This window comes from Bubalus bubalis, chromosome 23 (genome assembly GCF_019923935.1).
Source record: "Bubalus bubalis isolate 160015118507 breed Murrah chromosome 23, NDDB_SH_1, whole genome shotgun sequence".
Taxonomy (NCBI): domain Eukaryota; kingdom Metazoa; phylum Chordata; class Mammalia; order Artiodactyla; family Bovidae; genus Bubalus; species Bubalus bubalis.
The window spans coordinates 15,616,891-15,643,880 of NC_059179.1; the positions used below are offsets into that span (position 1 = coordinate 15,616,891).

At 43.3% G+C, this 26,990-nt stretch overlaps 1 protein-coding gene and 1 non-coding gene across 5 annotated transcripts in view; both read left to right on the top strand.

Annotated features, from left to right (window-relative positions):
• The first annotated feature begins 473 nt into the window (after positions 1-473).
• The window catches only part of PLCE1 (phospholipase C epsilon 1), a 368,784-nt gene continuing 342,267 nt past the window's right edge, over positions 474-26,990 (top strand). For 3 of the 4 annotated variants that reach the window (XM_044935313.2, XM_044935312.2, XM_044935311.2), the window contains exon 1: positions 474-691. The gene's annotated coding sequence lies outside the window, so the exon portion shown is untranslated. The remainder of the gene's footprint in view (positions 692-26,990) is intronic. The other variant, XM_006053593.4, reaches the window with a different exon arrangement.
• On the top strand, positions 9,698-9,804 carry LOC112581674. The gene has a single exon (XR_003106295.3). It is a non-coding gene; the product is annotated as a U6 spliceosomal RNA (small nuclear RNA).

The window sequence follows — 26,990 nt, forward strand, 5'->3', positions numbered from 1 at the left end:
TGTGTCGAGCAGGGACGGTGCCTGGCAGAAGGTGTGAGACTATAAATTCCCGCGGCCTGAGTTGGACCGAGTTTCGGCTCTCCAGCCAGAGCCGGGCGACCCCGCCGCACTCTCGCCAGCTCCCACTGTGGCCCGGACGCCGGGCGGCCCTGGGAGGCCGGGCGGGGGTCGCCAGGCCGACGTCCAGGGCCAGGGTGGCGGCCGGGTCCGCCCCTCGCGCCTGCCTTCTCCGCGCGGCCCGCGGCCCGGGGGCGGGCCCGTCTCAGGCCTCTCCCCCCGGCCGCCCGGCGGCCCGCGGCTGCGCTCGCGGCCTCTCACCCGGGGCGGGCGAGTTCTGGGAAAGCCCGGCCCAGGGCGGGGGCCCCGCTGCCGCCCGCGCCGCCGTCAGGGCAGCGCGCAGAGCTCGGCGGGCGCGGAGCGAAGTAGCGGCGCCGGGCGGGGGCGCACGGGGCGGCGCGGGGCCGGACGGGCGGCGGGGGCGGCAGACCCCCGAGCGGGAGCGGCGGCGGCGCGCCCCGGCTGTGCCTCCCGGGCTCTGCCTCCCGAGCACTTGCCCTGCTCTGCGCGCTCCTGGCATCCGCTCCGCCGCTGACACACAGTAGCGGGGACACCCGACGCCGTTAGCGACAGGCACGTTCCAGAAGGACGCTGCAACCTGGGGACTCCGGCGCGCCCGGTCAGCAGAGGAAAGGTGAGGAGGAGACTCTGGAGCTCGGTTCCCGAGGCGTGGAGAAAGGGAGAGAGGGGCTTGTAATCTCTGAACCAGTCAGTAGAGCCGCCGAGGGCAGCCAACCTCACCCAGTTGTACCTGGCGGGAGAGTGTCCCTCTCCCGCCCCATCTCCAGGGGAAAACTGAGGCAGGCGACTCCCTAGGGGGCGAGAGCCAGCCTCACATGGGCTGGAGGACACCCTGGTAGGGCTTCCTTAGCCGCTTCAGATGTTTGCCTTGGGTCTCCACTGCATTTTGTGTGTGCAGCACAAAGATGAAAAATATAAACTCTTTCCGAGGCGGTCGGTCCCTAGCGACAGTATTTCAAGGAAAAGTGCTCAAGAGATTGTTCCTGGAGAGATTAGCTACATCAAGTCCTAGAAAATACAATTTTGGACCTGGGGCTCACTTTCACTGGCCACTAGACGCATGGCTGCGTCTTTTTTCTTAAAGTCCTCTAGTGCTGTGATAATGAATAACCTAGAAGGAAAAGTCCTCCATTGTGGCTGATGTTAAATGCACAGTGTAAATTTATGGTCCCCCCCCCCGCCCCCCTTGCCTTGTATTTAAGTCATGAGACACTTGGTACAACTGACTCAACTAATTATTTAATGTAAGAGAGATCCATCATCCATCATTCAAAGATTTAGCAGCATCATTTTAAAGAGGGAGCACCCTCAATAGATGTTAAGTAGGAGTCACTTGATGGAAAAGTTTTATTTTCACATGGTTCTTAATTGGGGTTGCATCATGCAAAATTTGCCACTAGGTCATTTAGATCCCTGCAGGATTAGTGCATTTCCTTGTGTTTCTGCTAAGAATCCCTGGTAGGGATAGGGTGGGGTCCCTGTCAGAATGGGCACAGCCAAGGCCTGGGGTGCTGTAATCTGCCAGGAAGAATTTTTGAGAGCCTGTCTTGGGAGGTGGATTTAGGTGACCCTGTAGATGCATTTACAGGGCCCAGTTGGCCCTGGGGGAGAAGGGGTGGTCGACTATCTCTGGATGCTGTATCCAGCCATATCTTCACAGATGCTTCTGAAGAATACCTGGGGTGCTGTCATCTAAAACATCCTTTGCTCTTCCTAAGTGCCCTTTCTGCTCCATGTCATCACTCTAAAACCTAACCAGTTTTGTTGCTGCCATAAGACCTTCCCTCACACCCCAGTCCCAAATAGTCAGCTTTCTCAGGCTCTGATGCCTGCAGCATTTTACCTTCCCTGCTTTTTCTCCTCTCAGCATTCTTCGAGAAGTATTTATGTAGATGTTTCCTTTTCCCTACTGAAGGACTTCACTGTGGCTTTCTTGGCACAGTGCTTGCACCTAGAAGCCTCTCTGGAAATAGTGCTATGGCTTTGGTTCTTCAATACAAATCTCTGTTTTGGAGAAGAGGATTCAGAGAAGAGCATAATGTTTAACATTCGAATTGTCCTCCACTTACAACCCCACGGGGGAAATTTTCCTTATAGCCAGGAGTCATGCATAGTAATCATCTTTGGTCTAAGCCTGGGGACCAAGGAGGGGACTGTCTTCCAGTCCTTCTAGTAAAATAAGCTCCTTGGATATGCGCCAAGGTTGACCTGTGTCATTAAAAATTCCATGCTCCAGTGGGTTGTGGTGAAACTAGATTCCAATGAAGGTGGTTGGTTTTCTTTTGCTATTTGCAGCCATTCTAAGTTACAGCCTTCTCTGGGCTTTTGTTGTATACTTTTAACAATTCATTTAATGTACAATTTGTTACCTAAAAATTTTTAAATGAATAATGGAAAGTTGAAAAGAATTGTGCTTGCTGTTTTTTCAAGCAGAAAGCAGGGAATGTTTCCCATGCCTGGGTGAGAGGGGATATTTGCACCTGTGTGTTGGCAGTCCCTGCCATACCACACCTGGGTTGCAATCAGCCTGTGTAGGATAACAGTTGCTTCAGCCTGGGCTCCTGCTTTCTTTGCCTGGTGTCACTGTGCTTGAGGGAAGAAAGGGTCTGGGGGAGCACAACAATATAGAGCTTTGAGTTTGAAGGAGTAGCATAGCAGAGAAGAGGAGAGAAAAAGCAGTAACAGCTTAGAGTGTGAACTGGTATGATCCAGGGGCTTTCCTCTAGATGCTTGGTTAAGATCTTGGCACTTAGCAGGTGGAAATTTGGTTGGGGAGAGTGAGGGCAGGTGACTGGGGAGCCTGGTACTCCTGGAGAAGGCTGAGGGGTATTGATGGAGGCTTAGGGAAGCGTGTGGCCCAATTATGTGGGGTTTCCCATGGAGCTGGAGATGGGGAAGTGGGGAGTCGAGAAGGAAGAAGAAGATCTCAAAGATGCACTTTGTGAATGGCTAGCTACAGGGTCTGGAAAGGAAGAGAAAACCCTCTTCAGCATCATGTGGTCTTCTCTTCTCCCAGGGTGCAGGACTAGGGCTTGTTTTTTTTTTTTTTTTAAGTCAAGTGCTATAATTCATCTATATAGGTTTTCATGAGCCAGATTGGAACCCGGCCCTCTATAGCTGTGCTGTCCAGTCAGGGTAGCTACAAGTCACATAGGGCTATTTAAATTTAACTTTGAATAAATTAAAATTAAATGAGATTAGTCACATTTCAAGCACTTAATTGTCACATGTTGCTAGTTGCTACCATACTGGAGAATGAAGATATATAATATGTCCATCATCTTAGATATCTGCCCTGGAATATTCATAATGACTATTAATCTCCCAAGTACTAATTTCCAAGTCAAATTTAGCCATAAATTAACAATTTCCTATTCATAGCCCCCTACTAAGTCTACTTAGATAAAAATAATAGTAACAGTTGTTGTTGCTAACACTGCATTCTAAGTACTTTATATTTGTCAGTTCATTTAATCCTAACAACAGCATTAGGTGCTAAATGCCAGAGACCTGTTATCCCTTACCTGCAATTCCAAAATTAAAAAAAAAGAAACTCTCAAAACTGGTTTTCATATTTGGCTACAAAATTTGGTCTGAAATGACATGAGGTTCTTTTGGTCTTAATTTTTCTCACCTGATAAGAAGTATATATACATTTTTTATTTTTGGAAATGATGGACATGTTTGCTATAGATCTCACCTACAGCATTATTTAATATATGACATGTGTACTGTTTTACCATTACCAAAGCCAAAAATCTTCTGATTTTGTATAAGGACATATAGACTTCTATTTTTATGCCCCCTCTGAAGACAGGAAAACCGAGGAACTAAAAGGTTAGGTAACATACATGAAGTCAGAGCAAGAAAGTGCCAGGGCCAGGATTCAGTCAGAGCTGGCTGGCTCCAGACTCTGTTCCCTTGACCACTATGCTTTCCTGTATCAACCCTTAGGTTCATCACCGAAAACAAACAACTGGCTCTTTTTTGGTGGGGTGAAACCAAATAACTTGAACTTGGCTCATTAGAAAATTACAGATAGGGCTATGGCTAAATTGTTTAGCAACTGAGGTTTTGGAATGCTACGGCTAGTTAAACCACCGTAATTGGCATGCTTAGCAAGTGTTTAGCTTACCCTTTTCCACTTTAGCTAATCACAGTTGGTTTCGAGCCATTCTCTGTGAAAAGAACTGATAGGAAAAGAAGTTGCTCATTGTGGCTGTTGGTAAAACTGCTGGACCCTTGTTGAAACCTGTGGCACATGGTTCTCATAGCAGTTGTGGGACACTCGGTAGGGCGAGGTTTGGTCCTGGTGTATACCGACTGTTGTGCTATGGGTGTGACCATTCTGGTGGCCAGCCGGGGTTCTGAAACTTCCTGGTAGGGCTTTGGAGGATCTGAGTCAATCTGACTTGGTTGGAATTCTCTCCCGGAGAGACTGTGAGGTTCTCTCTTCTTTGGGGGAGGTTGACTAGAATCACAGGGTTGGCCTGGGGTCAGGAACCGACTTTTCACTTTCCCTCTTTAGCTGGTCCCTTCGTGGCTTTTTTGTTCAAGTCTGCATTTGAAGAAACTCTTTAGTAACCCCAAGCTTTCTCCTTTGAGTATAAGAAAATATTCTGAAGCTCTACCATCTGTGTGGACCTTATAGCCTAGGGTCTGCAGGACCCCTGTCTCTCTGTGTCCTGGGTGCGTGTGCACCTCTCATGGCATAACCTTCAACGTCCTGGTGGTCATGTTATAGTAGCTTAAGGTGTCGGGGCAAGGCACTCTTGGTCAAATACTCTAGAATCAAAATTACCTGGTTCTACATAAGCTTTGTCATCTACCAGCTGTACAGCTTTAGATGAGAAGTTAACCTTTCTGTAAGATAGTAATTTTATGGAGTTGCTCAGAGACCTAGGGCTTCCCTGATGGCTCAGCAGGAAAGAATCTGCCTGCAGTGCAGAAGACGCAGGAGACACAGGTGTGATCCCTGGGTTGGGAAGATCCTCTGGAGCAGGACATGGCCACCCACTCTAGTATTCTTGCCTGGAAAATCCCATGGACAGAGGAGCCTGGCGGGCTACAGTAGCGTCGCACAGAGTTGGATACAACTGAACTCTCACACGTCATGCATTTGAGACCTCAGTAAGATAATGTACCTTAAGCGCTTTGCATAGTGCCAGGCACATAGTCAGTGTTCAAAACGTTAGCTACTAATGTTATTGTCTTTTCCATCTTGGTCTTCCTAAGTCTTGCCAGTCTGCAACTTTAGGCTTAGGAAAAATATGTCTAGTACATTGAATAATGCCAGTGATCCTGTAAATTGTCCAAGTCTTAATCCCCATAACCTATACACATGTTTCTTAACAGGACAAAAGGAACTTTGCCGATGTTTTTAAAGATTTTGAGATGAGGGGGTTATGCTAGATTACCTGAGTGCAACCTAGTCAAGAGGGTTCTTATAAGAGGGAGGCAAGAGGGTCACAGAATCCCTCATAGAAGGTTGGACTAATGTAAGAAAGGGGTCAGGAGCCAAGGGATTTAGGCTGCCTCGAGATGCCGGGCCTCCAGAAGGAAAACAGCCCTGCCAACCCACCTGAGACTTCTGGCCTCCAGAGCTGAAGATAACAAATCTGTATTGTTTACACCACATTTGAGGCCATTTGTCTCAGTAGTAATAGGAAACTAACAAGAGTGTAGAAGAGAAAAAAGAAAGTAGTCAAGAGGGAAAGGAAAGCTGTCAAAGTAAGAGAGCAATAAGAGCCAGCATTTAGTTTGAACTTTGCTTGGGACTTGTTCTGACTACCCTATATGTATTTATCTGTCACCCTCATTACAACCTTCTGAGGTAGGTACTTTTATTATCTATATATCATGGAAGGGGATGCTCAGGCTCTGAGAAGATAGGTAACTTACCCAAGTTTACACAGCTAGCATGGGGTGGTGGTTTAGTCACTAAGTCGTGTGCGGCTCTTGTGACCCCATGGACTCTAGCCCGCCAGGCTCATCTGTTCGTGGGATTTCCCAGGCAAGGTTACTGGAGTGGGTTGCCATTTCCTTCTCTAGGAGTTCTTCCCAACCCAGGGATGGAACCCAGGTCTCTTGCACTGCAGGCAAATTCTTTACCAACTGAGCCATCAGGGAAGCCCTAATATGGGGTAGAGCTGGGATTAAATCCAGTCTTGGACTCTCTTTACTTTGCTGGGGATATAATTGCTTTATAATGTTGTGTTAGTTTTCTGCTGCACAGTGAAGTGAATCAAGTATATATGTATTCATATATCCCCTCCTTCTTCGACCTATCTCCCACTGCCCCCATTCCCTGTGTCCCGCCCATTCCATCTATCTAGGGTTCCCCAAAGCAGGCATTTCTGTATCTGCTAAGGCTGACAGTGCCAGCCACTGAGTGGTATGTTACTGTAAGGAAGGAAAAAGCAATATTTGAATAGGGGAGAAGGAGTGTGTTATAGCCCCATCACACCGAAAAAAAAAAGAAACATGGCTATCGAAGCCCTTGGTAAGTTCTTGCCCTTTCTGTCTCTTGTAATGTGTGTGGACAGCTTGAAGCCAGAGGACGCCGGCTCTGGGAGCAGTCCCTGTGCTGGCCTCCTCCTCGGCTTCCCACCTCTGTTCCTCCAGCAGTCCCGCTCGCTCACCACAGACCGCTGGCCCCAGCGCCCGCTTGGCTTGGCTTCCCACCTCTGCCTGTTTATTGGATTTGCCTTATTCCTGACTCTCCGCTCCAGCCCTGAATTCCACCTTTTCCTGGCCCCTCAAATGCTCAAACTTGAGATGGTTCGTGTCAGAGCCAGGATGGTGAGGTACCTCTGGGACTGCTGAGGGGTGCGTGGTGGTGATTTCTCCTTTTCCTCTGGGTTAGTTGCCTGTTGTTGACTTTCTAGCTGTGCTTCTTTTGCCTCTCAAGCTCATAATTCAGAGTGATACTGGTTTTCCAGTTGTGTCACAGGAGGGTTGGAGCCTCTGCCAGTTAAAGGAGATGGTGGAAGAGGAAGATCTCAACCCTTCATCCCATTTTGCCCACAGCCCCACTCTTACTCATTTTATTTAGATAGCGAGGTCCTGCCTCAGATTTGGCAGGTAAGCGCACCTCTATGCTAGAGAAACAGGAGTTTGAGAAGGCCTAAACCCCGCGTTAAGGCACACTAGGTATGACCTTAGCCCAGAGACTTGGATGTGCAGGAAATAGAACTCTGCTGTGTTTTGTCTAATAGTCTTTTACAAGATGAGGATCTGGAGCCAGGTTGCTTAGATTTGTTTACCTGGCTCTGCTATTTATGTCCAATCTGTGTGATCTTGTGCAAAATACTTGTTCTACTGGGGCCTAAACTTCTTCATTTACTGAATGGGAGGGGTGACAGATAGTAGCATCTGGGCCTCGCTGGTGGCCTAGTCATAAAGAATCTGCCTGCCAATGCAGGGGACTCAGGTTCAATCCCTGGGTTGGGAAGATCCCTTGGAGAGGGAAATGGCAACTCATTCCAGTATTCTTGCCTGGGAAATCCTATGGACAGAGGAACCTGGAGGGCCACAGTTCATGAGGTCACAAAACAGTCTGATATGACTCAGCGACTAAATAGCAACAACAAAATAGTAACACCTAGCAAATGAGACTGTTCATGTAAAGGGCTTACAACAGTGTCTGATAGGCAACAAGAATTCAACAAATATTGGCTCTTAGGCTCCTTTTCGTTCTGATGGAGTCTCCATGGTGCTGTCCCCAGTGCGGCTGGGGGTCTTCCTTCCATTACTCCTCTCTTTCCTAGCTGCCACTGTTCACTGTCCCTGACCACAGATGACACAGGTGCATGAGGCTGCTTCTCATGGGGGCACAGCTGCCCCTCCCCGAGGTCTCTGAGGTCTTCCTGCCTCTGCCGGGAAGAGGGTCCCTTCAGCTCTGAGAAACTGTGGGATGTTTGTTCTTTCCCCTCCTGCCTGCCAGCTGTGGGGGCTGAGATGAGAGGGACAGGGTGTAGCTGCAGTCTTCTCCCTGCTCTTTCTCCATGACATTGGGTCTATAAGACAGACTTCATACTCCTGCATCCTTTCCCCTCTCTCCTTAAGGCATAAAATAAAATAATAATAAACAGGGCGGCTAGGCCTGACAGGGTTGTCGGTTAAAGTGTTATCTACATAGTGGTGGTGTTGCTGCTGGCTCTGTGGAGTGATCTGCTGTGGGGCAACCCCACAGAAATATGCTCCGTGTCCAAAAACACTGGAACGTCTCCTTCAGGAGGGCTGGTTACATTTGCACATGAGTTCAGAGCTATAACAAAATGCAGTTGGCATTTATGAATTTTATTGCTTTGTAGGAACCGCTACATTTTAATAACAAAACAGTAAGTGTGCTCCATTCAGAATTATGGAAGAGGCAGAAGCAAGGAGAGACTCTATTTTGATGACTTCATTTTAGGTTTAAACTATATAATATCACTGACTATGGAAAATCCAGAGAATGGAAAAAAAATCATTGGGAAAAACACATGTGACCAAGTGCATACTAGACACATCTGGGTTTAAAATATCGTATAACACAGTTTAATTTGGATATCACTGGAGTTAGTTCAAGTTACTGTCATTTCTAAAGAAAGCTTCAATTCATTTGTTATTATTCACAACATGAACTCAGATTTCATTGATGAACATATTTTTGCCTATGATCCACTTGCCTGGAGGAATTGAAGGACTCTCTAATAGTCTGGTTTGTCCATCTCAGGGAGGTGGATAAAATTCACAGAAGTTAAATGCTTTTGGCATGAGATTGTATTCCTTTTTCCCCGCAAAGGCAGAATGAATTTGGATGAGAGAGTCGAGCGTGAGCCTAACTGGGTCTGCAGTTTTGCTAACTGCTGGGGTCTGAGTAAATTCAGATTCACTTCTCTGCCGCTCAGCAGGCTAATTAGTCCCTAACTTAACTTGCTTTACTGTGCCAGAGGTTATTCTTTCATCGTGCCTCCGGCAGGGTCCTAAAATTCACAGTGGGACGGATTGGTCAGGCGGTTGTGAAAGAAATATGCTCAGTTATTACTTGAATCTCAGCGAGGACGGCAAGAGCTTCCTGAGTTATGCATAGAAACTACATGAATTTGTAAAAAGAACTCCAGAAAGTGACTTTCCTGCACCATCCGTGTAACAGCAGTCGGATAGCCTTGCACATTCTCCCAGGGCACCTCTTCGATCTAGGATTTTGGCTAAGTACCCTTTGCTGACTGAGAACTTCTCCAATGCCAAGTCATGGGACGGCTGACAACAGGTGAAATGTGTTCCTGACTCAGGCAGGCAAGCCCAGATCAAATTAGTTACAGAGGATCAGAGAGCCTGCTTGCTTCTAGCCACACGGTCTATCTCTGATGAATTGTCACTATCTAAGCAGTCAGGAAGGTCCTAAGTATGTCACTTGTTTAAAAAAATAAAGAATTTTTAGACAAACACTGTATGTTTTCACTTATATGTGAAATCTAAAAATCAAAACAAACGAACAAATACAACAAAACAGTAACAGACTCACAGATACAGAGAACAAACTAGTGGCTACCACGGGGGGAGAGGAGTATGGGCTAGGGCAAATAGGTGGAGGGAATTAAGAGGTACAAACTAGCAGTTATATAATAAGTTAGTGCTAGCTTTCGCAGCACATATACTAAAATTGGAATGATATAGAGAAGATCAACGTGTTTCCCGCACAAGGATGGCACGCAAATTCATGAAGCGGTCCATACTTTTTTTAAAAAGTACTAAAAAAAAGTCACAGGGATGTAATGTACAACACAGGGAATATAGTCGATATTTGATCATAAATTTGTATGATACGTAATCTCTAAAAATATTGAGTCATTATGTTGTACATCTGAAACTAACATTGTAAGTCAACTATACTTAAATAAAAAAATAATTAAAAAAGAATTTTTAATCCAAAGCCATTTTAACAACTAAAACTCTATCTTTTAATTATTAATGCAGATGTTATGCATCTATTTATGATTTGTTACTTTTTTTTATTATATGCTGTGTCTTGCAACAGTGAAAATTGAGAAATCCAAATGTTCCCCTCTCACTTTTAAGAGTTGGAGAAACGTCTTCTCAGAGACAAAGATTTGACCAAGTCACCTGGCTGGGGAGCAGTAGAACTGGAACTTTTGTTTATTTCAAGCAAAATTAAGACCATCCAACCAGTCCATTCTGAAGGAGATCAGCCCTGGGATTTCTTTGGAAGGAATGATGCTAAAGCTGAAACTCCAGTACTTTGGCCACCTCATGCGAAGAGCTGACTCATTGGAAAAGACTCTGATGTTGGGAGGGGTTGGAGGCAGGAGGAGAAGTGGACGACAGAGGATGAGATGGCTGGATGGCATCACTGACTCGATGGACGTGAGTCTGAGTGAACTCCGGGAGTTGGTGATGGACAGGGAGGCCTGGCGTGCCACGATTCCTGGGGTCGCAAAGAGTCAGACACGACTCAGCGACTGATCTGATCTGATAGATACCTAATTGGAAAAGGAATGGCAGCCTACTCCAGTATTCTTGCCTGGAGAATCCCATGGATAGAGGAGCCTGGCAGGCAACAGTCCTTGGGGTTGCAAAGAGACAGACACGACTGAAGCAACTTAGCAGCAGCACAGATACCTAATATGCAATTTTTAATCCTGCCCCTTTGCCTAACATTCTATCATTAAGATGTTTCCACTCCATTAAATGTTTTTAAATCTTGGTTTCAGTGTCTGAACCTCATCTGTCATGTTGTCCCACGGAGGGTTTACGGATTCCCCTCTTTTGGGGCATTCAGTTGTTGATCCCCAATTTTTTCTATTTAAGTAACTCTTCATTGCCTAGATCTCTAATTCTTTAGCACAGAGTCCTAGAAGTGAAATTACTAGGTCAAAGTGAAGAACTTTTTTAAAGGCTCCAGATACATACTGGCAAAAAGCTTTCCAAAAAGGTTGCAACAGTTTGCACTTCAACTAAAGATGTGCTAGAGTACTCTTTCCGGTGGGATGTCAATGAGAAATCCTAGCCTTGGTACTTCATAGTTTGAATGTGCATTTCTTTGATTACTAGAGATAAAAAACATTGGTATTTCATCAATGTGCTTTCTCTTGGTTAATTATTTAATCACATACTTTGTCCATTTATTTGAGACGTCTTAATGAATTAAGACTGTAATGTATCATTGTCATTTGATGCTGTTTTTCTCAACTAGCATTTTTTCCTGATTATAATACAATGCAAGTTAATTTTGGCTAATTTGGGAAACAGAAAGGCACAGCAAAGAAGTCCAAAATCACCTGCATTTAGTGCTCTTACTAACATTTGGTTCATGGCTTTCTGAGTTTATTTTCTTTTTTCCCAAATTGAGATCATGTTTTCACATTTTATAACTTTTCACCTAACTTTATAAATCATAATTAAGCAAATTATGTTTATCCTACTATGGGATACTCTGTATATATTAATGAAGTATCATATTTTTGAAATGTTTATCGTGTGTCTTAATGTGCAGAAGATTTTCCATATGGCCAGATAGGTCTCTGTTCTCCATGGAGATTACTTCCACGGCTTTTCAATTTGTACTCTTTACTCCTTTCTGTGATTAACTGTTTCCCGCTGCCCCCCCCCCTCCCCCCACCTTTGGCCTTTAGGCTTTTTACTTACGTTCAGCTTTTCATTTGAAATTAGTTTTTTTGTTGCTGTTGTTCATATTATGAGTTGAAGACCTATCTGTTTTCTAAATACTTAATTTTCCTTCATAATATATTTACTTCCTCATATATATAGTTATATTTCATATATAATTTCCTTAAATAATATACCTGTTGAATTATCCTAGATTATTCCTAATCTTATCTTGTGTAGTCTAAAGTCAATTTCAGGCCTAAGATATCTATTTGTAAATTCTTTAATGAGTACCACACTGTTTTGGTTATTTAATATTTTAGCCTTATAACATTAATTATACAGTGAATTCTCATTATAATTATTAAAATTTTTCTTATTTTCCTTGCTTATTCTTATAAATTAAGTTTTGAAACACTTTGTCAAAATGTTAAATATCTGTTGATACTCTGAGTAGGATTATAATAAATCTATATATTGGCTTCCCAGGTGGTGCTGATAGTAAAGAACCCACCTGCCAGTGCAGGAGACATAAGAGATACGGGTTCAATCCCTGGGTCAGAAAGATCCCCTGGAGGAGGGCATGGCAACCCACTCTAGTATTCTTGTCTGGAGAATCCCATGGACAGAGGAGCCTGGCGGGCTATGGTCCATAGAGACACAAAAAGTTGGACATGACTTAGCACACAGGCAAATGTATATATTAATTTCGGAAGAATTAATAGGTTTATATATTTAGTTTTTCCATACTGGTATGTTTCTTAATTTACTCAAATGTTTTTATATCTCTTACTGAAGTTTGTAGTAACCGCCATGTAAATCACATGTATATGCATGCGTGCTCAGTCCTGTCCAACTCTTGCAACCCAGTGGACTGTAGCCCACCAGGCTCCTCTGTACATAGAATTTTCTAGTCAAGTATTCTGGGGTGAGTTGCCATTTCCTACTCCAGTGAATCATATCAGTTCAGTTCAGTCGCTCAGTCGTGTCCAACTCTTTGCGACCCCATGAATCACAGCACGCCAGGCCTCCCTGTCCATCACCAACTCCCAGAGTTCACCCAAACTCATGTCCATTGAGTCGGTGATGCCATCCAGCCATCTCATCCTCTGTCGTCCCCTTCTCCTCCTGCCCCCAATCCCTCCCAGCATCAGAGTCTTTTCCAATGAATCAACTCTTCACATCAGGTGGCCAAAGTACTGGAGTTTCAGCTTTAGCATCAGTCCTTCCAATGAACACCCAGGACTGACCTCCTTTAGAATGGACTGGTTGGATCTCCTTGCAGTCCAAGGGACTCTCAAGAGTCTTCTCCAACACCACAGTTCAAAAGCATCAATTCTTTGGTGCTCAGCTTTCTTCACAGTCCATACATGACCACTGGAAAAACCATAGCCTTGACTAGACGGACATTTGTTGGCAAAGTAATGTCTCTGCTTTTGAATATGCTATCTAGGTTGGTCATAACTTTCCTTCCAAGGAGTAAGTGTCTTTTAATTTCACGGCTGCAGTCACCATCTGCAGTGATTTTGGAGCCCAGAAAAATAGTCAGCCACTGTTTCCACTGTTTCCCCATCTATTTCCCATGAAGTGATGGGACCAGATGCCATGACCTTCATTTTCTGAATGTTGAGCTTTAAGCCAACTTTTTCACTCTCCTCTTTCACTTTCATCAAGAGGCTTTGTAGTTCCTCTTCACTTTCTGCCATAAGGGTGGTGTCTTCTGCATATATGAGGTTATTGATATTTCTCCCGGCAATCTTGATTCCAGCTTGTGCTTCTTCTAGCCCAGCATTTCTCATGATGTACTCTGCATATAAGTTAAATAAGCAGGGTGACAATATACAGCCTTGACGTACTCCTTTTCCTATTTTGAGCCAGTCTGTTGTTCCATGTCCAGTTCTAACTGTTGCTTCCTGACCTGCATACAAGTTTCTCAAGAGGCAGGTCAGGTGGTCTGGTATTCCCATCTCTTTCAGAATTTTCTACAGTTTATTGTGATCCACACAGTCAAAGGCTTTGGCATAGTCAATAAAGCAGAAATAGATGTTTTTCTGGAGCTCTCTTGCTTTTTCGATGATCCAGTGGATGTTGGCAATTTGATCTCTGGTTCCTCTGCCTTTTCTAAAACCAGCTTGAACATCTGGAAGTTCACGGTTCACGTACTGCTGAAGCCTGGCTTGGAGAATTTTGAGCATTACTTTACTAGCGTGTGAGATGAATGGGAAACAGATGGGAAACAGTGGAAACACTGTCAGACTTTATTTTGGGGGGCTCTAAAATCACTGCAGATGGTGATTGCAGCCATGAAATTAAAAGACGCTTACTCCTTGGAAGGAAAGTTATGACCAACCTGGATAGCATATTCAAAAGCAGAGACATTACTTTGCCAACAAAGGTCCATCTAGTCAAGGCTATGGTTTTTCCAGTGGTCATGTATGGATGTGAGAGTTGGACTGTGAAGAAAGCTGAGCGCCGGAGAATTGATGCTTTTGAACTGTGGTGTTGGAGAAGAGTATTGAGAGTCCCTTGGACTGCAAGGAGATCCAACCAGTCCATTTTAAAGGAGATTAGTCCTGGGTATTCATTGGAAGCACTGATGCTAAAGCTGAAACTCTAGTACTTTGGCCACCTCATGTGAAGAGTTGACTCATTGGAAAAGACTGATGCTGGGAGGGATTGGGGGCAGGAGGAGAAGGAGACGACAGAGGATGAGATGGCTGGATGGCATCACCGACTCAATGGACATGAGTTTGAGTGAACTCTGGGAGTTGGTGATGGACAGGGAGGCCTGGCGTGCTGTGATTCATGGGGTCGCAAAGAGTTGGACACGACTGAGCGACTGAACTGAACTGAGATGAGTGCAATTGTGCAGTAGTTTGAGCATTCTTTGACATTGCCTTTCTTTGGGATTGGAATTAAAACTGACCTTTTCCAGTCCTGTGGCCACTGCTGAGTTTTCCAAATGTGTTGGCATATTGAGTGCAGCACTTTCACAGCATCAGCTTTCAGGATTTGGAATAGCTCAATTGGAATTCCATCACTTCCACTAGCTTTGTTCGTAGTGATGCTTTCTGAGGCCCACTTGACTTCACATTCCAGGAAGTCTGGCTCTAGGTGAGTGATCAGACCATTGTGATTATATTGGCTGTGAAGATCTTTTTTGTACAGTTCCTCTGTGTATTCTTGCCACCTCTTTTTAATATCTTCTACTTCTGTTAGGTCCATACCATTTCTGTCCTTTATCAAGCCCATCTTTGCATGAAATGTTCCCTTGGTATCTCTAATTTTCTTAAATAGTTCTCTAGTCTTCCATCTGGTGATGTCCATGTGTAGAGTCTTCTCTTGTGTTGTTGGAATCATACATTTCCTATTTATTTTAAAACAAGTTTTATATTTTTATTTAATCAGGTTAATTTTTTAGCTGATTTTCCTGAACTTTCTAGGTAGAGAATTGTGTTGTCTACAAATAATAATTGTTTCTTTTAAATCAGAAATTTGAACATAGATAACTAAAAGGGAGGATGATAGAGCTTTTAATTTTATTCCTGATTTTAATAGAAATGCTTTTCATATTCACTAGTAATTATGATGTTGCTCTTGGTTAAAAATAGTTTGATGAAAGAGTTTTATATTCATAGATTTTTTTTTTTAAATGAAAGGGAGTTGAATTTATCAAAGGCCAAAAGGTCATCTTTGAGATGACTGTGTGCTTTTTTTTCACGTTTGACCTACTGGTATGTTATATTAACAAGTTTCCCATCATTAAACCATGTTTTCAATCTTGTTGTAGCAGTTAATTATCATTTTGTTAATGAATTCTATCATTAAAGTAGAGATTCATCTAGGACCTATTTAGATTTTACTTTGTTGGGTTTTTCCTGTTAGATTTATTTTAGCTATGGTTGTCAAAGACTGATATTAAAATTAGCGTGCTGCCCTTGGGTGTGCATAGATTGAATTCCTGGAGACCTCCTGTGCTGTTCTGAGAGTGACAGGGGCAGCTTCAAAAATGGTGAGGAGCTGGAGGCCCTGTTGCTGTGGGAGAGAGTAAGGACAATGAAGTGTTGACAGTAGCTTGGTTCATTGGGACTTTCCTGTGAAGTGAAAATGCAATGTCTTTTTTTTTTTTTTAAACTGGGACACTCTTGTTTCTTTGCACTCATCATAGAATAGGCAGAATTGAAACTACCATTAGAGGGTTAGGCACTGTTCATAATGATTCCAGACATCGAATGTGGACCTCAGTCTCCTTTTCTAAATTGATACGGGATTTTAAGTAGCAAAGCAGCAAACCTGAAAGACAAGCTTAGAGGCTAGTAGGAGTCAAATTCAATGTCAAGTCTTTGTTTAGGTGAAAAGTTAAAAAAAAAAAAAATGTCCCTAAGGCATACAGAAGGGAAGAGAGAAAGTGGTTACAAAACAAAAATATTAAATGGTGAGTACTGTAAATGTGCATTTGACACTTTAGGACTGAGAAACTGACCCGACGATTTAACTACTGCATGCATATCTTTGTGGAGAAGTTGAGGAGAATCTGAGCCCAAGATGTAAGAAGGTGGTTGGTTGTTTCTTCAACTTAGTCTTCTTCACACTCTTCCTGCTTCTATATCACCCCTCATTCTCTGTCTCCTTGTTTGTCTACAGTTTTGTTTTTTCCCACTCTTATTGTCTCATCCACTCAACACTGTCTCATCCATTCAGCAGTCCTTCCGAGTCACTCCCATGTGTCAAGCACTATGCTGGCTGATGGGGGAGCGGGTGAGACCCCCATGGCTACTGCCCACCTGAGCTTACCTGAGCCAGGTGATGATGAAGGTGAGAATCTGATACTCTCTTAATTTATGAAATAAGATGTTACTAACTCTCCCCCTTACTCAGAATTTCAGACATTTGCTTATTTATAGAAGGGTATTATAAAACATCATGAATGGGGAATCATTTCTAAATTGTAAAATTAGACAGTTTGTTGTTGTTGTTCAGTTGCACAGTCATGTCCGACTCTTTGCGATCCCATGGACTGCAGCACTCCAGGCTTCCCTGTCCTTCACCATCTCCCAGAGCTTGCTCAGAGTCATGTCCATCGAGTCAGTGATTCCATCCAATCGTCTCATCCTCTGTTGTCCCCTTCTCTTGCCTTTAATCTTGCCCAGCATCAGGGTCTTTTCCAGTGAGTCAGCTCGTCAGCTCATCACCTTCATCAGGTGGCCAAAGTATTGGAGCTTCAGATTCAACATCAGTCCTTCCAGTGAATATTCATGATTGATTTCCTTTAGGGTTGACTGATTTGATCTCTTTGCAGTTCAGGGGACTCAAGAGTCTTCTCCAGCGTCACATTTCCAAAGCATCAGTTCTTTGGTGCTCAGCCTTCTTTATGGTCCAACTGTCACATCCATACATGACTACTGGAAAGACCATATCTTTGACTAGATGGATTTGTGTTGGTAATGTCTCTGCTTTTCAGTACGCTGTCTAGGTTTGTCACAGCTTTTCTTCCAAGGAGCAAGCATCTTTTAATTTTAGACAATATTTTGTTTTTAGGGGCTTCTGTGGCTTGACTTATGGGAAGGAGGCTTCTGTTGCTGCTCCTTGGTGTTTTCTCAAGCAAAATATCTTCATCCTTGTTTCTTCCCTTCTGAAGAAATTTCTTTTCAACTGGAAGAGTTCTGGAAGCAAGGGCTGCTGGGACTGAAGAAGGAGCGCATTCTAAGGCATAAACTAGAAGGACAAGGAGAGGCAGGGTGTGCTCACCTTGACCAGCTCTGTTCAGTGCAGAGGCTCAGGTGGAAGCTTGGGAGAGTGCCCAGCATGTGGTTGCTGCTGTATCAAGAAAGCCATTCAGGTTCATCTGGAGAAACTAGTTCACATAAATGCTCTGCTATTGCTTCATTACCCTTTTATAATTGGTTCTGTAAAGAGCATATTGGCTGCATTCCTAATGTTATACCCAGGATTAGCCATCAAAGATCTTTCAGTCCAGTCAGGGAGAAAGGGCACAAATACCTGAAATTTTCTATATCCTTACCAAGAAATGGCTGAGTCCCTGGCCAGCTGTTAAAAGGCTTGAGTCCAGGAGAGGGCGCTCTGGGCTGGAATTTTCTGGAGCAGAGAGAGGGCTTGAAGGAAGCTGGGTATGGCTTGATGAAAAGGATGGGAAGGTGTTTCTGCTTGGGAAGAGATAAAGCCATCCTTAGAAGTCTGGTTCACGGGAGTGTGCTAGTTGGCCAGTGAGCAGCGTCTCTTCTGAGGCCTTCTTTTCCCTTGTTTGCCTTACATACATGTTGTGGATCCTTCGAATATATCCACCTCCATGAGTTTCATCAGTGATTCCAGATCTTTCTGTGACCCATGCCCCACTCGTAAGCTCCAGACCTGCAAATCCAGCTGCCTGTGAGACATCTCCCCAAAACCCATGTCTCAAATTGAACTCAGTCTTTTCCCAAACCTATTTCTCCCACATTCCCCATCACAGTGGATAGAATCTTTATAGATTCAGTTAACAAGGCTGGAAACCTCAGCTCTCCAAGCACACCACACACACCCCCCCCCCCCCACCTTCTGAGCTTCTCCCTCCCAGTATTCACCACACCCTGCTACCTTCCATTTCCATGTCTATCTTTCCCAATAAATCATGTGCTCCATGAAGGCAGGGTCTTCCCAGGTGGTACTAGTGGTAAAGAACCCTCATGCCAATGCAGGAGACATAAGAGATGCGTGTTTGATCCCTGGGTGGGGAAGGTCCCCTGGAGGAGGGCATGACAACCCACTCCAGTATTCTTGCCTGGAGAATCCCATGAACAGAGGAGTCTGGTGGGCTATAGTCTATGGGACTGCAAAGAATCAGACATGATTGAAGAGACTGAGCATTCATGAAGCCAGGGGCAGGGTTCACTTCTGTGATCTCTAGCTCCAGCACAATATTCAGCCTGTGACAAAAGTGCTCCATAAATACATGTAGATTCACGGTATGAATTGAACTTCCTGTTCATTCTACCTCCTAAGTATTTCTGTAGTCAGGAAGACCCTAGTTTGAAATCTAGCTTTGCTGTTTACTAGCTGGGTAACTTTAATAGATCTATTTTTTTTTTTATTGAGTTAGTTTTAAATTTACAGATTAAGCTATTTTTAATCTCACTCTGCATCAGCTTCTGAATCAGTAAAATGGACTTAAGTGTGGTGCCTACCTCATACGTTTGACATGAATTAAATGAAATAAAGCATGTAAACTAGTATATGCATAATAAATAAATTATGCATAAATAAAGCGTATAACACATTATACCATGTGTTTGACACATGGTATAGTCTTTACTGTTACAAAGGTAGGTTTGAAGCTAGACTGTGAAAGTCCCTTAAAGTACATTAAGAGGTGTGTGCTGTATCTATTAGAAGGGGAGGATCCATGAACAGGTCTAACTGTGTGGCATAAAAACAATAATCTGTGCAATCAACCCAAATTTGTGTAAAAGTCAAAACTCTACCACTTAAGAGCTGTAAGCTTTTCACAAAAGTACCTAGCCATTCTCAACCTCAGTTTAAAACCTATAAAATTAAGATAACAATACTCAGTACCAGGATTTGTTGTAAGGTTTAAATGAGATGGTATATGAAAGTTGTCTGAGACTTTTTTTTTTTAAGTTGCTGTCTTTCCTCCAGTGATAAGTCCTGGGTTCCCTTGGAAAGATATCTGTAGTCCAGAGGCTTTTCTTTGGCTCAGCTTCATTTAACATTTTTGTCAGACTTGGATGAAGGCAAAAAACCTTATTTCCAAATTTGCAGATGACTCAAAGTTGGCAAAATAGCTAATACAATAGGTGATGGAAAGGAGGCTCAAAATGACCTCAGCAGTCTGGAATGTTAGGCCTTCACCAAATGGGAAGTTGGGCATCTAGCAGATGGATCAAAGTAGTCAGGGACAAGGAGACCATTTATTTATTTTAAAATTTTTGTTGGAGTATAATTGACTTACAATATTATGTTAGTTTTAGGTATACAGTAAAGTGAATCAGTTATACATATATCCACTCCTTTTAGATTCTTTTCCCATATAGATCACTACAGAATATTGGGTAGAGTTCCCTGTGATATAAGTGGGTCCTTATTAGTTATTTATTTTGTATATAGTAGTGTGTATGTGTCAGTCTCAGTCTCCTAATTTATAAGGAGACCATTTAGAAGGAGATTCCACTAGTCCAGATGATGAATGGAAAGGGTCTGACCAGGGGGTGGTGTCAGTGGCTAACAGTTGGGAAAAAATTTTTAGAAAAATCACCAGAATATGACAAATAACTAGGTGGGTGTCTGGATGAAGAGAACTAGTGATAACTGGGGAGTTTCCTTTCTGAATTCCTGGGAGGAAGGAGGTGCCAGTTAATAGGAAGGAGGAAGTTAGGCAGAAGAATTGAGTTAAGGAGAGAAGGGAGGACAGGAGTCTGGTTTTGTACTTGGGGTGTTGGCTGTATCCAACAGGAAGTTGGAAAGTCAGGACTGTAGCTCGTGGGAGTGGCTGTGTCTAGAAAGAGGCATTTGGGAGTCATCCACTTAGAGGTGCTAGTTGAAGCCGTGGGTGGGAGGGGGTGGGATGGCCAAGGAGTGGCCAGTGCTATTCAGAATCATTAGCATTGTTGGCTCTGACTAGAGATAAGCAGGATAAACAAACCCATGCCCAAGTGGGAACTAGTTCTGCTGCCTTCCAGGAGTTCTTTAATGCATTAAAGCAAACTTTCACAGGATGACAAAAATCTCATATAATAATTTCAGATTTTCAAAAAGTTATTTTTCATTATACAATACATAAATATGTTCTTGGTTGTACAGAATGTGAACATTGAAGATAAAGTAGAAGCCCTTATAACCCCTCTCTAAGTCTGCTTTTTCTTTTTCAGAGGTAATCACTGCTCCTAGTTGGGTGGGTGCTGTTCAAACGTTTTGCTTGTGTTTATACGGTTGTACATACACATAATGATATACTTTGTGTGTTTTATTTTATATAAGGCGCTCCTAACATGTTCTGTTATTTGATTTATTTTTATCTTAAGAAAATGAAACAATATACCCTGGAATCCTTTCTAGGTAAATGTATCTAGAGCTAAGCTATAAAAACAACAAAAAACCTGTTCTCCGGGATATGAAAGTACTATATTTTATCATTCCCTTGTAGATGGAATATACCTTCTCTCCAGCTTTTCCATCTGCTTATTCCGCAAGATGCAGTGTGATCCCTGTGTTGGGAAGATCCCCTGGAGGAGGAAATGGCAACCCACTCCAGTATTCTTGCCTGGAGACTCCCATGGACGTAGGAGCCTGGTGGGCTGTAGTCCATGGGGTCACAAAGAGTCGGACATGACTGAAGTGACTTAGCGTACACACACACAGGGTGTAGGAGACTGCCCAGGAGAAACTGGGATACATCAGTAATAGTAAGCCAGGAGTTGGCAGACTACTCGGGTAATGAGAAGTACATAAAGAAGAAGACAGGCAGAATATGCCGCTTCTTCTTTTTTTATTTTTTTTGGTAATAACTTTGTATTCTGCATAGTCTATAAAAATATGGAATCACTATTTTGTACACCTGAAACCAATATAACATTGGAAATTAACTCTACTTCAATTAAAAAGAAAGACAAATCAATTCAATAAATCACTTAAAAAGAAGGCAAAAGATATATAGACACATTACTGCTACTGCTGCTGCTAAGTCACTTCAGCCATGTCCGACTCTATGTGACCCCATAGACGGCAGCCCACCAGGTTCCCCCATCCCTGGGATTCTCCAGGCAAGAACACTGGAGTGGGTTGCCATTTCCTGACTGCAGCCTACCAGGCTCCTCCGTCCATGGGATTTTCCAGGCAAGAGTACGGGAGTGGGGTGCCATTGCCTTCTCCATAGACACATTAAGGGGTATACTAAAGGTATTTAATAAGATAAAGTAAAATCAAGTAATATAAAATGCTGCTTCTTAAGATTGCCGCTCATTGTGGTGTCTTCAGGGAAGGAGGCCTTGTTTGCTGTGGGGTTGCAGAAGGAGATGAGAGGGGCTGAACTCTTTGTCTGTGTTTCAGATGGAGACGTGGATGGATGATGGAGGTGTAATCTATCGCCCTAGTTCTTGGTGCCCTAGTTCTCCCTACCTCACCAAGGGATCAATTACTAATATGTTACAAACCTTAGGACAGGGAATTACTGTGTCAGGCTCTGCCACCTGCTGTGTTTAACCTGGCCAGGATCCTTTCTCTGCCTCAAGCTGGAGGAGCTGGAAGTAGTGGGGAGAAAGGGAAGAGGAGGATGGACGCTAATGAGATAGGGACTTTCATCTGGATCTCCAGGTCCAAGCCAAAGTTGGAGTGATTGATTTGGGGAGGGGTGGGTTGGGTTTGAAAACATTTTTCTTCGTACAGATACCATCAAAATGAATACATAAAATTTTCAATTCTCACTGGGAGCTTCTGAAAATATATCATATACCCCAGTGAGACATTGGTATATTATTCCTTTTATTCTTTCTTTCTTTTTTATTTAGCTGGAGGATAATTGCTTTACAAAGTTGTGTTTGTTTCTGCCATACAACAATGTGAATCAGCTGTAAGTATACATATGTCTCCTCCCTCCTGGGCCTCCCACCCCTCTAGGTTGTCACTCACCAAGTTGAGCTCCTTTGTATTATATAGCAACTTCCCACTAGCTATCTGTTTTACATCAGATCAGATCAGTCACTCATTCGTGTCCGACTCTTTGCGACTCCATGAATCGCAGCACGCCAGACCTCCCTGTCCATCACCAACTCCCGGAGTTGACTGAGACTCACGTCTATTGAGTCAGTGATGCCATCCAGCCATCTCATCCTCTTTCGTCCCCTTCTCCTCTTGCCCCCAATCCCTCCCAGCATCAGAGTCTTTTCCAATGAGTCAACTCTTCACATGAGGTGGCCAAAGTACTGGAGTTTCAGCTTTAGCATCATTCCTTCCAAAGAAATCCCAGGGCTGATCTCCTTCAGAATGGACTGGTTGGATCTCCTTGCAGTCCAAGGGACTCTCAAGAGTCTTCTCCGACACCACAGTTCAAAAGCATCAGTTCTTCAGCACTCAGCCTTCTTCACAGTCCAACTCGCACATCCATACATGACGACAGGAAAAACCATAGCCTTCACTGACTGCCCTTATGCCAGATTCACTTCATTGACTTTTCAATTTTGTATCTGTGTCCGCCACTCCACTGTGATGGTCTCCATTACCTCTCTGTCCCTAGGGCTGAGCCCAGGACCTGGAATACTGCAGGCACTCAGTTCATGCTCTTTGAACCCCACTGGCTTAGGCCAGGGAATATCTTTGTAGTTTTTCTTCTAGGTTTGCCCTCCTGGCAGATTGCTTCCTTCCTAAGTAGCATCTTGTTATTTGAGTCCCACTAGACTGGGCTGCCGTCTCTGGGGTCGCACAGTCAGACATGACTGAAGTGACTTAGCAGCAGCAGCAGCAGCAGTATCATCTTATTTGAGGCTCACTGAGAGGCCTCGCCTTATAATAAATTATTGGGTTGCATTCTGTTTGGATGGTTTGCCGGGTGGAGTGGCATTTTTAGATTCCAGACAAGTCTCTGTCTAGGAGGAGTGGAGAAACGAGGAGGGGTACATACTGTGCAGGGTCAGGAAGGAGGCCCCTTGAGGTGCTCAGGGCTTCATGAGCTGCCTTTCCATGCATGATAACCACATCCTATGTGGAGTCTTTCCTTTCAAAGCACCTTGGCATACCTGGTCTCATTTGATCTTTCCTACAAATCACCTTGGGAAGTAGAAGGCAACAGGTATACGCAGTGAAACAGATAAGGTGATTCATTTATTTATTCCATATAGATTTATTGAGTTCCCGTTCCCTTGCTGGGAACACAACAATGAACGAAACCAGCATGTTCCCAGCTGTCAGGAAGTTCTGGTTCTAGTCAGGCTGTGCCAACAAGTGACTAGTGTACAAATAAGTAATACATAGGACTTCCAGTGACAGTATGTGCTCAATAGACAATCAGGCCAGGTAATATTACAGAAAGTGATGAGTGGGAGGGGTGAAGGGACTGCCTTAGAGCAGGTAAAGCCTTTTTGAGGAGATGACATATGAGCTGAAGTCTGAAAGGTGAGAAGGAACGGGTCAGGTGATGTGCTGAGAGTCCGAAAGTGGAGCTGGCCCTGGAGCCCTGAAGCATTTCCTTTAGCTGTTCTTTTACTGCAGGAAAGCAACCTAGGCCAACAGTCAGGACAGGAAAAAATTGTGTGTGTGTGTGTGTGTGTGTGTGTGTGTGTGTGTATACAGGAAAAATATATAAAATACATATATGTAAATACATGTATAGATATAGGTATACGTATGCATGTGTGTGCATACATATACCTATGTCTGTATCTCCTACAGCAGTTGAGAGGGTAGAATATTTTTCCTGAAAAATCCTTTCAGAGCTGGATTCACGTGAAGTTCGTGAGAGGAATGTTTAGGTGATTAGTAGTGAGGCATGTGGTGTGTAGCTGTGGGAAATAAAGGAAACGAGTCTCTGGCACCTGTCATGGATACTTACTACCACCTCACTCAGGAACAGGGGCAGTTAAGGTTGTCTAAAGAGTGGATGGTTCTGCACAGTTGGTGTGGCAACAGTTTGAGAATAAGGCTCATAGTCACTGTTCAAAAGAGCTTCCTGAATAGAATGTGGTTCTGCAGAAAGGAAGGTAGGGGGTCTTTGGCGTGATAAGCAAGACCCAGAAAGGCAGGTGAAAGGCAGGTTCAAGGAACAGGAGTTAGACCACCCTGGCTCAGGTGGATGTCAGGTTGATGAACTGGAGAGGGTAGTTTTGATCAGCTGCCCCTCAAACTTGGCTCTGTTTGGCCTAGTTTAATATCATAAAATGTCACTTAAACCTAGCAAATATGCCTTTAATAAATTTCAACTAGACCCATCAGTTTTATGGACCATCTAACTCAGGGCTTACCAAAGGATTTGGCACACGGCAGGTGTTCAGAAAATAATTTGTTAAATGAGTGAATGAATGAATCCTACCTTTTGGTTGAATCCCATGGGCAGAGGAGCCTGGCAGGCTACAGTCCATAGGGTCACAAAGAGCTGGACACAACTGAAGCAGCTTGGCACACATGCGCCTACCCTTTGGTTGACCAGCCCTTGGAAGCAAGATTGAGCAATCTGGAATTTGTTGTACTTGAAGAATAGGGCAGTGTTTACAAGTATATCAAACAGGTGAGATGACATATGATTTCAGGGGCGGACAGCCTGTGATTTCTCTAGATCTTCTCCTTTTTAAAGTAACGACCCAGAGGGATGGAATGGGGAGGGAGGAGGGATGAGGGTTCAGGATGGGTAACACATGTATACCTGTGGTGGATTCATTTTTATATTTGGCAAAACTAATACAATTATGTAAAGTTTAAAAATAAAATTAAATTAAATTAAAAAAAAAGAAAAAAAATAAAGTAAGATTTAGAATGTTAGGATAGAGATTGCTAAAGTTGATATAGATTTTATTATGTCCCAAAGTTTCTTTTAGAGAATATAATATTAAACAAGAGAAGCAGGACAAGAATGGTACAAACAGTATAATTTCAGTTCTATTAAAAAATCTATATTCATGGGGGAAAAACTGGAAAGAAGTTATAACAAAATTGGGACTCACCCAATGATCTTACCTTATCTTTTCTACTTTCTACTTACCAGACTTTTTCCAAATTTTCTACAGTTAGTGTGTGTTACTTTTATAATCATAAAAATATAATATGTGACTTGTTAAACAGTATAGAATGTGGTAAGACATTCCTGCCAAAGCCTGCTTTGTTTTTTTAATCTCTGGCATTCATCATAAAAATCACAGCTGATATTTCAAATAATGACATTATGATAGCAAAAGTGAACTGCACCTTAGCAGATGTACTCCCACCTGTGTCACGAGACACAGTTGATCTGCCGAGGAGCCCACACCATCCAGATGCTGAGATTGGCCATATCATGGCTCCCTGCCTCTATCTGCATCCCTCTACCGTGGTCCCTCAGCCTCCCTGGGTACTTGCTTCCACCCCCATACCTGTCAGAAGCTCAGGAACGGCTGGAAGCTGGTAGCGCAGGTCAGAGCTGCCCTGCTTGCTTCTGATTGTGGACTCAGCAAACAACTCTGTAGTTTAGATTATACTGACTGCCCTGAAAAATAGCAAATGTGCCAGGGTATTGTCCTATAGACTAAACAAATTAAAAAAAAATAAAAGCAGCCGAACCCTGAAAACTTATTCACTTCATTTTTTCAATCAGGTGAAAAGTATGAATAATATTGCTTCTCCCTTTTGGATTATGACATCTCAGTGGTAAATCGAGACATTGCTTAAGTGACCTTCGAGTTTTAACAAGATTTTCTATTTGCATTTTTGACTTTACCGAAAACAAGTGCCATTAGAATGATATCAACTGTTTGAGTCAGTTGTTGGCTTGGGCCTCCACCCAGAATTTGATGTCATGGATGGGCATCTATGAGGAACAGGAATAATTTTGAAGCTTTTGACCAGAGGACCTCTGAAGACCTTGATTAGTGCTAGTGTTAAATACAATACAAATGTAAAAATGAAAATGGCCATCTTATGCACTAAATATGTGGATTTAAAATGCTTTCTATCTGCTAGGGCTTTGCATGGGAACCTCTATGAAACTGGAGAGTTACTGAGTCTGGAAAATGTTTTACTCAGTGTGATGATGAAATGTAGACTAGGTATCAGATGTGGGGGACCCAGGATGGAGGGAGAGAAGGAAACACAGCCATGAGGAATAGAGTTTGCAGGACTTGAATCATATCTTATTTTGATTAAATCGGGATCGGTTTACTGAGAGCCTGTAATGTGAGAATGTGTTAGAGTAGTAGAGGGGTTCTATTATGGTTATCTTACTCAAGAGTGAGTTCATTTTCATCACATGTATTTTTAATTCTTTGGAAAGACAATTACATTAATTGAGGAATGACATGTAGAATACCAGTTTGAAAAAACACTTAGTGAATGGGGGTACTGATGTTGCCTAACTATCGATTAATTAAAAATAGCTTGTAACATGAGCTCTAGGTACCCCATCTGAAGGGTGGCAGTAGGCTGCTTGGGGAAGCCCATTATATTTTTGATGCATTGATTGGGTAAAACAAGACCTTCAAGGAGGAGGCTCCAGGTCCTTCCCACTTTTCTCTTTTCATTGCACAGCTTCCAAAAATGTGCTGCTTTGACCTAGTATGAGAACTTTCCAACTTCAGGATGAATTGTCCAAGATGGTTCTACCGCTTTTGCTG